The sequence below is a fragment of the Neopsephotus bourkii genome, unplaced genomic scaffold (genome assembly GCF_033783945.1).
Source record: "Neopsephotus bourkii isolate Nb327-2 ecotype Australia unplaced genomic scaffold, CSIRO-AGI_Nbou_v1 NB_1053, whole genome shotgun sequence".
Lineage (NCBI taxonomy): Eukaryota > Metazoa > Chordata > Aves > Psittaciformes > Psittacidae > Neopsephotus > Neopsephotus bourkii.
This window is the reverse complement of record NW_026901542.1, coordinates 3,629,730-3,644,356: the sequence shown is the minus strand read 5'-3', so window position 1 is coordinate 3,644,356 and position 14,627 is coordinate 3,629,730.

The window sequence follows — 14,627 nt, the reverse complement described above, 5'->3', positions numbered from 1 at the left end:
AGGGTTGCAGTTTCCTCCCATGGAGCTTGGCCTCAGAGCTGCAGTGTCAGTAATTCCATGGTATATTTTGCTATCTAGTAGCACCCTTTAAGAAAAAAGACACATGAAACATGCTTTTAGTTAATCAAGTCATCCCTTAAAAGCTTGTGCTGAACTGGGGTGATGAAGACTCATAAGAGCATGGGAGATATGAAGCTGGAAGGGATCTCGAGTAACCTGCTATTTTGCACTTGGATTAGATAACAGTCTTAGTTTAGTGTTTGGAAGCAACAACATTGGCTCTAGCTACTCCTTTCAGACATTTAGTAAAGTCCAGCACAAAAAGACACAACCAACCAACCAAATGCTGTGCTAACTGGTCTCACAAGCACTAAAGTCTGCACAAAAAACTGCTGTTCCCATCTAGCAGGAGACACCACGGACAGCTTAGTACCCCCACTGAGGTGCTGGGAGGCATTCACAGCTCTGCAGAGCTGCTACCTTCATCAACAAAGCGTAACACTGAAAGAAGTCCCCCCACTCACATGGTGACCCAAGTTCTAAACCAAATATAATGATAAATAGCTTTGGAAATCAGTACACTCTCCTAGTTTTGCTACATAAAATGAGATGGAGACCTTGTTCTGTTGCTAACAATGAAACAGAAGGTGCTCAACATGCAGCAGAAGCAAAACTAAACACAAAACGATGTTCATTTGGCCAAAGCTCTCCAGGGCACTTTGAAGTGGATGTTTCAAGTTCCATACGCTCAAACGGAAAGTGTTTATGGCATTCATCTATCTTTACATGCATCATGCGTCTCTCCTGGCACATTCATCTTAGGCTTGGGAAAGTTACCCTGTCCTCAGTAACAGATTGTCTACACATAAATTATTACCTAGCTGATTATTCCCAAAAGGAGAGTCTGTTCCTCCTCTCAGGGGGACACTGACTGTGTCAGGGGGATGCTGCTGCATCAGCCTCCTTTTCCCACTTACTGATGGCAGGAAGCAATGCTGCATCAGCCTCCTTTTCCCACTTACTGATGGCAGGAAGCAATGCTGCATCAGCCTCCTTTTCCTTCTCTGACCAAGGTGAAACTTCTGCCTTTTTCTATCATAAAGCAGATGGCCCTTCCCACCCTTTCTTTCCAGGATTGCTGCGGTTAGCTTTTACACAGGCAACTCAATCCATTGACCCAGTTCCTACGCTGACACAGTCAAACTAACCCAAAAAAGAGTTTCATGTGCATGAGTTAACATAGCTTAGTGCTCACACTAAGACTGACGCTTTTCCTTTGAATCCCTACAGTTGACTTGGTCCATCCTGAGAAAATTTAGAGGGCTGAGCACAAACCATTTCTAAACTTCCCCAGGAAGAAGCAGCTGCTGAAGCAGACAGCTTTTCATGTACACCACCTTATTTACTGTTTCCTTCAGGTCACTTGGTAATCTCCCCTTGGCTTGTAACAGCACCTCCTCACCATTCAGAGGCACTTCAGCCTAATATATCACTAGTGGACACAAATAGGAGCCCTGTTGCACAGGTTAGGGGCCACCTGTTTCCCTCCTTCAGCTAAAGAGTGATATAAGTTATATATACCTGGAACATCCAGTGAACTGGTGTTCTTCATATGGGGCCTCGGCTGCCTTAATACACCCCTTTTCTCTTACGAATACTTTTGCACTCCGCAGTACATTTTATCAACCTCATGCGAAATGCCATTCAGACCTTTTTTATACAGCCTCTAAGAAAACAAACATCTGAATCACCCCTGTGAGTAACTGGGCAGAAACAGGCTAAGCAGAAAACTATATTCAATATTATTTTCAACAGGAAACCTTATGTCAAACCCCAGGCTGCTGCAGGGAATGTGGTTCCTTATATTGCTCATTAACAGTCTGCAAGACACTGAATACTGCTACTAACCTCACCCATGGAGAGCTTCGCGCACATCCGCACAACATGCAGCTAAAGCAACAGGATGCAATTAAAGCAACTATGCTCCTAGAAGCTACTGGGAAATTAAAGACAAGATTACTCAGAAAGCAAGTTTCTTTGAAATTGTCTCCAATGACCCAGATCTAATAGTAATATGTGAAATACATCAAATTGCATTCAGTCTAACGTCATTCATGGCGGGTGAGTCAGAGAACCTAGTCAGGGGTAACTCATTTCCTTATATACGCTCATACACACTGCCAGAGCCTTGAACAGCCACTGTGGTCAAATGGGTATATTTTACCTGGCTTCAGGTGCAAAAGGAAGACAAAGGCAAGTTCAATATTCCTGTTAAAAATGAAAAAAGGAGGGTATCACCAGCATCCTCTGCATGGGACCAAAACCGTTTCCCTCCCACAGACACTGCTCCACCAGCAGCAAAAAGATCACATTATTAACTTCAGCATTTGGGAGTGTGCAGTTAATAACATCCCAGTCTGTGCTCCAGCTACTTTGAAGCACAAGAGCTACCATGAGGGCCAAGCTACTTACGCAGTAGAAGAGAAGTTTTGCTAAAACACTGGAGTCAACTAAGTGCCAATGGAATCATGGATCATGGAATAGCATGGGCTGTCCTTAGCCAGCATCTTCCAGATTCAACATTGAATCAGAGAAAGACCTCACAGCTGTGCACATGTGTGAAAAGGTTTTTACAGTACTTAGTACAGCCCAACAGAATATGTTGATGGTAAACACCAGGAAGCAAACTTCTAGAATGAGAATAAGAGACATCTCCTACAGTCAGACTGGATTGCTCCCATGACAAAGGAGGTTTTTGTCAGTTTCACTTTCAGCTCTTCTATTAACCATATGCCCCCCACTCAGTGAGTAACATGAACTAAGCAGTGTATGGGTACTGGGAATAAAACGTGAATCCCAGGAGAAGAGAGCCAGACACAGCATTTTCTCTTCCTTAATCAGCAACCAGTGAGAAAGTCAACTTTTTTGCCCTGTTGGACACAAAAAACAAGGAGTTGCACAAGTAAGCATTTGAAATGATTGGGAGATTACCCTGATTATCTAAGCCCATCCTGCCTGTCACGGAAGGCTGTACTACATGCTCCAGCCTCAGCAACAGCTGCTAGGAACAGCTTTCTCACTCTGGAAGCTCCAACTAGAAATTGCTTATTGTAGTCCAGATTCTCCTCCCAAAAGCTAAAACTAGCTTTTCTGCAAATCTGCTTTTCCTGCACAGTAAAGGACAGTGAAATTGAGAGAACTTCAGAGTTTTTGAACGTTATTAGTGAGTGAGTGGAGAGGAGAGGCACTTTTAGCTTCTGTCATACAACATGCAGAATGTGAAGACCAACTGTGGTGCTTGTGCTCCCAGTTTTCACATTCTAAGATTTCATCTGAGCAGTAGAAACTATTCCATAATCTTCTCTGATTCTTATAGTCTGTCTTCACCCTCTTGTATTTGTTAGTGTCTGCAATGGAGGTTGATGCCGATTACTACAGCTATCTAAACATTGTACTTTAGCATCTATTGTAAAAATCCCCAGGGGTTAAAAAAATCACAGTTCTACCTGTCCCTTTAAGGAACAATGAAGAAAAACTTTTTTATTTGCTCTCATAAATTTACCTGTACACTAACATAGGTATATAGCCATGTTGACAAAGTGAACAGTAAACAAGGGACAAACATTCACCAGAATGACAGGCTCTACCATCTGACTCTCACTTGGATGGAAGCTATGAAAATCTCTCTCTCAGTTGGAGTGCAGAAGATGGGGAACTAGGAAAATATTAACTTATTCCAAGATCTGCTTAAATATCACCCTTGTGCTCCTGATTCCCAAACATGAAAATACTCTGATTCTCACAACAATTCTCGTTCAACAAGATGACCTAGAGAGCACTGATGTGCACTTGAATTCCCCAGAATGATTGCTGCTGCTTTGTGGATGCATGCAATCTGTGATGGATAACAAAACACATATCACTATAGCAACACTCACACTAATATATGCTTGTACAAAGGTCCAAGGCCCAAGGGACTCATTCAAGACTTCATTAAAAGTTTCATCTCCCCAGTGAGAGACCAGGCTCAGTCCCATGAGATGGAAATGAACAATGCACCATATATTGCGTGAATTACTGGTCTCTTGGATCTAAAACAAGTGATAGAAAATAGTTTGTGAAAAATCCAGCATCTCACTAAAATCATCCAGAACTAACTAATAACAAACATTTCATAAAAAAGCAGTTCTTCCTATGACAATTCACAGGAGTCAGTAAATATAAAGTTCACTGCTTGCCCTGAAGAGTTAGAAAATCTCTGCTAAGGTATGCAGACTTGATACACCATACCCACTACTGCCTGGCATGATGTTACTCCAATAAAAGCAAACAGAGATATTCTCATGCACCCAAAGTGGCAATCAAATCACAAAAAGGAACATACCAAACACATCCCTGAAATAATTCCCCTTCTTCTGTTTTAAGGATTCCCATGCATCATCTTTCAATGGCAGACGATCATGCCAGCAGTAATACAGGTTAAGTCTAAGCATGTACTTTATTCCATCATGTCTGTCCTTCTTGTATAAAATATCAGTTATAGCATAATCCTTTGGGCTTATTTCCTGGGGTACCATTGTTCCCTGATATTCACTGAAATCAGGAGCATAAAACATGAAGTGTCAGGCACCTGACCTGCTGAAGAAAATGTGCAATATTTCTAACTTCTGAGTCAAAATCACCTTATATTTACATTCATTCTGCACACAGAGACTTGATTTGAATGTCAAATGATACATTTGGATTCAGTTTCCACTGATCTACTGATAATATCAATGTGTTCTTTGAAAGCATCCTGCTCAGTTACATCCAAAGTTCAAATAGATTTTAACTCCAGGTTAAAATCCCAAACAGAAACCAAGAATGTAAAGTAGTAGCAGTAGTAGTAGTAGTAGTAGAAGTAGTAGTAGTAGTAGTAGTCGTCGTAGTAGTAGTAGTAGTAGTAATAGTAGTAGTAGTAGTAGCAGTGGCTGCTGAAATTTTGTCTCATCTTCAGAACGTGTTTGACAGCTGCCCTCTGTCATACCCGTCCATAGTTATATCTTTACTAAAGGATAGGCAGAAGGAAGGCAGGGGTGCAACCTGATAGCAGAAAGGTTGTGGATCCAGTCCGAAGATTTATACAGTTTAAGGAATTGTACTTTACATTTCCTTTGTCAGTGTCTCTCATTGCACTGATTAGCCTCAGCCTGGAACAATGTCATTGTTAAGGCAACCAGCCTAGAAGGGTGACTATTTTAATATGCTGTTGGACAAAGCTACATATCATAGAGATCACAGGGTTAGAAGAAGTTATAGCCATGTGCACCACATATTGTTGACACAAGGCAAAACATCTTTGTTTATTAGGCACCAATTAGATCTTTTCTGTGTTAAATGCCCTTTCCTAACTGGCACTGCTCACTGGCATGCGTCCACATGAACTGCTAGCCTCAGCAATAGCCTTTAGCTGAAGGCATCAGGGACAGCCAGACACTTGCTCTGACCGATGCCTGTGGACAATCCCACTGTCACTTCTATCTGGAGAAAGCATTCAGCCACACACCTCAGACAGGAGTTTTCAACATTAGCAAAAAAAAAATATAAACCACTGATGGTCAGACATGAAATCTTTCACAAGAAGGGAGAGTAGAGAAGCTATCTACTTTGTACACAGGTGCACAGAAGGCATCTGCCTGCTACTTTCAGGTTATGGGTAAATTCAGTGCTAAAAATTTGACTGATACCTGTTCTCTGAGCTAATCTGTCTATTCTAACCAACAAAATGGTTTTGTGGACCTGTTGGAGTGAGCCCAGAGGAGAGCCATCAAGATGACCAGAGGGCTGGAGCACCTCTTCTATGAATACAGGCTGAGAGAGTTGGGCTTGCTCAGCCTGGAGAAGAGAATGTTCCAGAGAGATCTTAGAGCAGCCTTCCAGTATCTAAGAGGGGCTACAAGAAATCTGAAGAGGGACTTTTTACAAGGGTGAATGGTGTTAAACTGACAGAGGGTAGATCTAGATCAGATATTAGGAAGAAATTCTTTACTGTCAGGGTGATGAGACACTGGCACAGGTTGGCCAGAGAAGCTGTGACTGCCCCACCGCTGGCAGTTTAAGGCCAGGCTGGATGGGGTATTGAGCAACCTGGTGTAGTAGAAGGTGTCCCTGCCCATGGCAAGGGGTTGGAACTGGATGATCTTTGTGGACCTTTCCACCTCTGATGGTTCTATGATTAGATTCTTTGTGTGAGGAAAGAAAATTTCTCTTTGACATTACTGGCAATATAAACCAGTTCTGCACTCAGTAATACACAATGTGCACAATAAGCATTTTTGAATACTCTTCATATTATTTTCTGTTCCCTGATCCCTCACAACAGTTTGTGCCTGTGTAAAAGAGCATAACAAGTTCTTGAGTTCCTGCAGAGCATGACATAATGTTCACAGCTACCACAAACAAACTGATGAGGAATTTTCAATCATCATCATCACTTTCAAACTGATAACAATAATAGCCTAGTATGGCAACAGATCATACACAGTCAGTGCTGCCCTATGCCACCTTGCAAAGAGCAGCAGGTGCTCTGTCCAACCCTTTGACTCATGTTTCGAGGAAGACGCCATGAGCTGCTGCATCCAAGATAATTTCCAGTAATTCCCGAGGCATGAGGCAGTCAGCAGAGGTGGTGTGGCAGCCACAAAGCTGACTTTAAAATGACAAATTTACCACAATAGATGCTAGAAGGAAAAAAAACAGGTTTCCCCATTATAAGGAGGAGGAAATGCCAGGCCACTGCCTATGCTAACATACCAATGCACTGGGAGGAAGCAGGCGCATCTATCTTGACTCTGGGGAGAAAACAACTTCCATCTGACTGTTTTCAAGAAAAGAAAAAAGAAGAAGAAAAAAAAAATAAACCCAACACAAAACTTTTGGTGGGATTTACAGGTAGAAAAAACCCATAGATGGGATGGTCCGTAAGCTCAAGGTTTCTATCATTATATAGTTTTAATTACTACCACAATGAGCAGCAAGAAAGATAATAAAGCAGGAAGCAATCACATTCAAGGGCACTAAAATCCTGTCTTTGCTTTCACTGGGAAAATGGCAGCACTGAATTCGAAGGGGGAAAAAGCATTATAAATGGCACTGAATTATTAATGTACCAAGGCTAAGCTCATTACAGCAATCATAATACTGGGAGAACTTACTCAAAATCAAAGCAGAATCAGCTCATTTGTCCCACAGGAGAGAGGATTCACACAGGCATCACTGACAGCTTCCATGAGCTGCATCCCAGGGTAAGTTTAGAGGGGATGCTAACAGCCATGCAGACGGGGCCACAGAAGAAGTGAAACCTGAGCAGTCCATCCTCTGAATGCACACCAGGACACCAGGCCAGTCCTGCAGCCCATGCTGCCGGGGCTCACACCAATGGCTGTGCCTGAAGTCCAACCACATAAGGTGCAGTCATGCTGTGGAGCAGAGTGGCTCTGCAGCCGGGCTTGCTCTCGGGAGCACGTTCTGTTCAGTCTGCTTTTCTGTTACCAGCCAGCAGGTTATCTCCTCTGCAGATAACACCTCCTAGCACAGAAATACCACAGCTGGCTCTACTCACGGCAGCGTGGCTATGGCTACACAAGCACAGAAAATGTGTCTGAGCAGCACCACATATCTATTGTCCACGCAGATATATTTGCTTACATCCTTCAGTGAGATGGCCGTGTCCATGCTGCCTCCAGCCCATGCTCTCCAAACTGTCCCCATCCACCCTGGTTTGCAGGAGAGTTAATTGGAGCAGAAGAAAATCATACCAAGAAGTGTATGAACAATGAACTGTCTGAGTTTATACTCTGGCCCTAATATTTTTAGTATTGAAGTGGTACCTAAATCAGGTTCATTAGGATCAGGCACAGCACTGCTCCCACTGAGCCAGCTGGAAGCAGCACATCTGCAGCCCTGGAGCACAGCACCAGGAGCTGGTAAACCAGAGCTGGCTTCACACCTCTGCACCCAGCTCCCTCTTGATCCCTGTTCCATGAGCTCAGGACAGATGCCTCTGATACCATCCGAGCTGGCTTCCAGCACCCACATAACAGCACATGTGAGCTGGAAAGCCCTCCCTGTATGAGTGTGTCTGGGAGTGTGATGCAGAAATTCAAGCTAGCTTAATGTGGAGCCACCCTGGGAAGCCATAGTACCTGTGTTGTTCAGGTCTTCCAGCCCCGCTTTCCCTCGGATAACAGAAAGCTGAAGGAATATAACAGCAGTAAGGAAACAAGTAAAAGCTTAGGCTACTGGCTGTCACCTAGCAAAGCACCTGAAATAACACAAACAAAACTTTAATTTGCACTTTTAGCTTTCATTGCAGGACTTTTGACTGGTACCATTTCTTTGTCCTTCACATGCAGATTAAATACTGAGGGGCCTGATCCTGAAGCTTTTATGATTCTCTTATTTTGATTGCCTACTCCTGCAAGAAGGTGTGGCATGCACACACCTGCAAGACTAAGGTCTAAATATAGAATCATAGAATCACAGAATCATAGAATAGTTAGGGTTGGAAAGGACCTTAAGATCATCAAGTTCCAACCCCCCTGCCATGGGCAGGGACACCTTGCTCTAAACCATATTACCCAAGGCCTCCATCTCCTTATATGTATAATATTGATCATTTCTTTGTATTTTTGCAGTATTTCCTTGGCAAGACCTTTCAAAGATAAAGGAAATAAAACAATACTTCCCTCTACTGGAAGACCAAGGAATTCTGGAAATGAACGTGAAGTGTCGAGTTTTTCTGGGCTACTTTTGCTAGGTTAAGACAGACACAGCACCAGGGGACAAAGAAGATAAGGGAGTTAGATTTTGTTTGGTTCTTAGCCCTGGGTTAAAGCATTGGGGATCTCCTATGTAACTCAGTCTTTTTCCTCCAAGTTCTAGCCTGTGTGACATGTTTATTATCTTAATTACCAATGAACCTCTAAAAACCCTCAAGCCAATCAACCTGTGTGCTCTTTTAAGTCTCACTGTGAGTGCAATTTGCTGAATCTGCTGCATGGTTATTAGGTAGACTTTCTCAAGCTGCTATTACATTGCTTATTCCAGGACTCCATGAGAGTTTTGGGGAAAAAAATCAACCACTGCCAAAGAACATCTTTGAAACTCCCATTGGGGGTGTGAATCAATGGTTAGCCAGGGAAAGGTTCTAGGGAACATGGAAAAAATCACTTGTGGCTTATAGATCTTGTTGAGAAGGCTGTCCCACAGGGCTGGAGAGGGTGATTCCCACCGGAGCCATGGGAGCCTTGAGATTTCCAGCTTTTTTTATAAATCAGAATCATGCAAAACAAGGTCAAGCACCAGCTGTCCCATTCCTAATTTCCAGGCATCATCTACTGGCAGCTGTCCATAAGCTTTTCTATAGATAGATGGTTTTCTACTGGCTGCGGAGGCCACAGGGAAATTTGAGAATGGAGGAAATTTATACCAAGTAATTCCCAGATACCCCTGTTCCCAGTTTTGTCTCTGCCAAGTTGTCTCCCAGTCTCTCACGGGGCTCTACATAATAATTACGTCACCTTCCATACCTTCTGATTATTCATAACTTACTTCTGTTATTAAATTAGGCCCACAAAACTAAGTCTGATCAACAGGTTTTGCATCTACAAACACATCTTCATGTGAAATCCAAAGTGTCCTGAATTTAACTGATGTTAAAGTGTCCTCTTTAACTGATAAAGTATCGTTATCTAACACCTCTTTAACCAGTGAGGTAACAGATGGGGCATTTCAACCCTAGTAAATGTTACCATTTCTGGGCTGAAACATAGAACCACACAACAAAACTACCAGCAGAAAAACAGCCACAAAACAAACTTTTCAACTGAAAACAGAAAGAATTACAGGTAAGATCTCCATGGACAGGTCCTGAGACCACCTTTAGTATGCAACCAGCTTTTACTGAAGGAAAACTTCTACCAGTTCAGTAGTAACCGCTAAAGGATGGCAGCTGTAATCCAGGGCTCACACTTTGCCAGCGCTCTGGAATTAACACCTGCTGCTTTAGAAAAAAAGTGCTGTGGCATCTCCCGGGGGCTAAAAGAGGTCAGACTGCCCTCCTCTGCCTCCTAAGATCCACTTGAGCCACCGGGTTAGCAAGCTGGCTAAAAAAAACCCGACAGATAATAACACAACCTGATTCATGCGTTTAACATGCTCAGCTGAGGGCTCTTCCCCCTGTTTTTGTTCAGTTAGTCAGTTCTGTTTCACAAGGGACCGCAGATAGTGTGTTTCTTTCCTGCAACCAGGAACATAATCGCCCTAAGTCCAAAAAGGAAGGGAAATGCGCTGTTGCTAAATAAGACCACATCGTCACTTCAGGCAGGTCATGAGCTCTTCATGCCGACAGCTAAGCAGTCATGCTCGTCTAGCTCCATTCAATGAAATCAGGTTGCATGTATGAGTAACTACTTGTTCAGCTGCATACGGAATTCAAAATCCAGTCATTTAAAGTCAGAATCAGAATTGAGAAGGCCATAGCAGATCACAAGGCCTAAGTCACATTGTAGGAAAGGACTCTGTGTTCTTAATTACTCAGAGCAGTGGGATCTCAAGACTTGGCATCTTGCATCAAGCAGAAAAAAAGGGCCTGGCTTTTTTTTGGAGGAAAACAGCACACCAACCTCCCAGAAACAACATAGCTGCAAAGAATGGAACTGGAGAGATTTCCTTTTAGGGCAAATCTCTCAGCCATTCACTGATTTATTATTAACATTTGTACTGCTGTTGTGCTAAAAGGCTCCAGCTAGCTTGAACTCCACTAAGCTAAGTACCACACTGATGACTTTATCTGCAGCTCAAGGCTCAAGTTCAGTCTGTAGCCCTAAACCCAAGATCACCAATACTTCACCCAGCTGAAAGGAGACACGCTCGTCCCTTAAGCCAAGAAACTGGGACAGAGAAGGAGAGGTCCCTAGGTGAGGGCTGTCCTTCCAAGTAGCCTGGTTACTGCTAGCTCAACACCCTTCGGTCTGAAATTGGGACCAAATTTGAGAAAAAGAAGTGAAAGCCACAATCTGCAGACTTTCACATTTGATTCTTCAGAGCTGTATACCTTGCTGCTAAATACAGAAGTCTGCCATTCCCCATGTATAAACAAACATTTGCAGAATGGGGTGAAATTTCAACCAGCTTTATGGCATAACCCTGAGGGCAGCAGCAATTGCTTTTAAAATGCCTGATAACAGCCCACTGCAAGTGTGGTACTGGTCTCACACTGGCTTTGCTCACTGTAGGTAATAATGTAAATTCAACCATTGCAACACATGGGACTTTTTTATAAATTTGGTGACTGTTGACCCCAGACTGTTGACCCCAGTCTTGTTGACTCCCATGAACTTGTTCAGTCACGTTCCTCAGGCACTTGGACTGACACATCCCCAGTATGACTGGAAAAAAGTTGTGCATCCTCTACATGGTACCACCTATGACTGGTCTAACTGATCTGGCCAAGGTTTACACCCCCAAAAAGCACAATCTGAGGCAATAAAGTCCGATAGCAGTTCTCTGGGAGCAAAGACAGGGTCATATCACCAACAGCAGCAGAGCTGACCTCCTTCCAAGGTTTTATTTCGAGGTGGTATGCCCTTCTGAAACAAATGCCCTAGGTAGCCACCTGACATCAATCATGAAGCAGGTTTTGCAACAAGGAATTCTGAGGCATGTGCTACCCAATCTAAATATTCAGTGTAGCTCATTAAAATGACCACTCTCTGTGTTACATTTTGTCTATCAGTTGTCTTAAACAGAACATTCAACCCAAATAATCATATTTTCTTCAGCCTTTTTCACAGGGTCTGTTATCTAAACCTTCAGGAGTTTCTCTTTTGCACACCTCTGGTCACTGTTTAATCTGTCTGCATTTTCTATTCCATCTCTTGTTCATATACTTCAGAATCACATGTGCAGCCTTAAAGTTGCAGAATACTTGCTTTATACAACAAGTCCAAGGAATGGGAGAATAGGTAAGCAGTCTGTCTCAATGCTTAAGTTATTTTACTGCATGCAGAGAGGAAGGGCAATGCCTCCCCATGCTTCCTACTCTGTCTCTGCATACAGCTAATGCTATTTGGTTTGTGCTCCATTAGAACCCCCAGATGCCCTTTTTTTGCTTTGCTGCTGCATAAACATTTGCACCTTATTGGTAATTCTGCATTTGATTTTGCCTCACTACATGCTGAACTTTTTTTACTTGTCTTGCAATCCAACAGATGGAGTTTAATACTGACATTTCCTAATTGATTTAATTTGGAATTCTGCACTCCACAGTGACAACCATCCCTCTTAGACTGCTTAGGTCTTGTGTTTCTCCACCACCTCATGGCAAAATTCATCAGCCTCTGCTAACACAACTAATTTAACAAAATATTTGCTTTTCTAGTTCATGCCTTGAGCCCCACCATGGGTAAAATTGTATCAGAATCAGAAGTCTGGAAAAAAATGTGCCATTTCAGCTGCTTCTTATTCTTTAAAGACTGGTCAAAGGAAAAAGAAATCAGGTGTTGTTTTGACAACAGGAAGTATTTCTTCATAGGACAAGGAAAAGTTTTCGGACATATCAAAAGTGGTTTGATGAAGAGAATTAAAAAAGACTTGGGGATTTTAAATCTGGATAATCTGGCTACAGAAGCGTGGATGAACTAGGAGCACAGGTATTCTGCTGGGTCTGTTACAGTTCACTAGTCTTCCTCATTAAGAAACTAACCTAAATGCTTCTTCCTCTACTTCAGTTTAGTTTCTAGAATTTTTAGGTCATCTCTAAACTGTAACTCAAGTTCTCTTTCCCCTCTTATTCCATCTTAACTGACATATTTTAAGGCTAAAGACTGCTATCTGCCCTCCCTGAATTCTTGAGAAGGGAGGTGGGGTGGTGGAAATCAAGCTCTGAGGTAAAGATTTCTAATGCTGGAGCATCTACCACTGCCATAAGCAAGCGATTCCAAGGATGCTTGCATTATGGCAGATAAGTAAATGCTGCTTTGACTACCTTGACACAAGTGTCTCATAATCCAACAGCAGTATCATCAGGAGGAGACCCTGGCTGCCTCATTGCACAGTGCCTACCTTGCTCTTCAACACCACCACCTCTGAAAATCTAGTCCTTTCCTATGTGCTTCTTTGGCTCTAGCTCTGTGTTTGAATCTGAACACAACCTACCAAGCACTATTGATTGAAACATTATGCTATCATATCACTTTCAATACCACTCCACTCCAACCCAAAATAGCATTTGCCTTTGATCCTCCATACCAGATGTTTTCACTGACCTATCCACAATGACATTTGATTTTTTGAGCGACTATAAATCATTTGCAACTGAAATTACCCTTCACACATATGCAGTATTTTAATATCCTATTGTATCATTGTGTTGGGTGGCTTAGCTTGGTTTTTTGGACTAGTAACTCACACAGTATTTTTATTAACCCCGATAAATGGTTGTCTGCAAGATTTGTGTCTGATCTTCACTCCCTCTTCCATCAGCTTAAGAACACAATCTTTTTAAATGTCAATCAAGACAGATCTATGTGCTATCAAGTCAGCTCCTCGTGTTTTGTAACCAGTTGTACAATAGGCCTGACTTTTGTCCAATTGCTTGCTGATCAGCTATTTCATAGAAACATAGAATCATAGAATAGTTTGGGTTGGAAGGGACCTTCAAAGGTCATGTAATTTGTGGGGACTTTTGTCAAAACCCTTATTGAGAGGAAAGCATATACACTACCACTACATCACCTTGTCTCTCTGTGAAAAAAGTTCACACCATGCTAGTAGGAACTTCCTGTTTCTTCCTGTGCATCATAGAATCATAGAATAGTTAGGGCTGGAAAGGACCTTAAGATCATCAAGTTCCAACCCCCCTGCCATGGGCAGGGACACCTCACACTAAACCAGTTGTTCATCTCCCCTAGAGTACAGAAAAAAGAGAGGTGGTTGGAAGGATAAAACAAGCAAGGATTACTTAGGTTGCCTTACATATTAACTATTTAGAACACAAAACACATAAATTTTTTAGACAGTCTGAAGCAGAAGATCACATCAAGTGAAAACCGTGGTCCATCATTACCATTTGCAGGATGGGGCCTCAATACAGTAAGAACTTCTCACCTGGTACTCACTGAAAATTTTCTCATGAGCTTTTGTCTTCTGGTCCAGCATTGAAAGGATTTAGGCACATGAAATTAGGATTTAGACCCTTCAATCACATACCACGTTTCCTCACATCTCCGCTGAGCTTCCATGTGTCCTGCCATACACAGAATGGGACTGAGAGCTGACCAGAAAACTGCTGCTCTGCAGGCTGGTCCCCTGGGAGGATTTGAGGGTGCAGGGGCAGGGGTGGGTGTGTGGTAACAAGGAGCAGATGGTGAGAAGCCTGAGGGCATAAAGACATGCTGGAAGTCACAGCCTGCAGTTACATAAATCATATTATCTTTTATCTGTTTTCACTGCTCAGAGTGGACTGATAGGATAAAGATCTTCATGTTAGCCTGGGTTCCCATGGAAATGAAGATTATGCAATTTCTCTTTCTCTCTTTTCCTGTCATCTCTTCCTGCTGTTTTCTGGACTGATTTTTGTCCGGTTT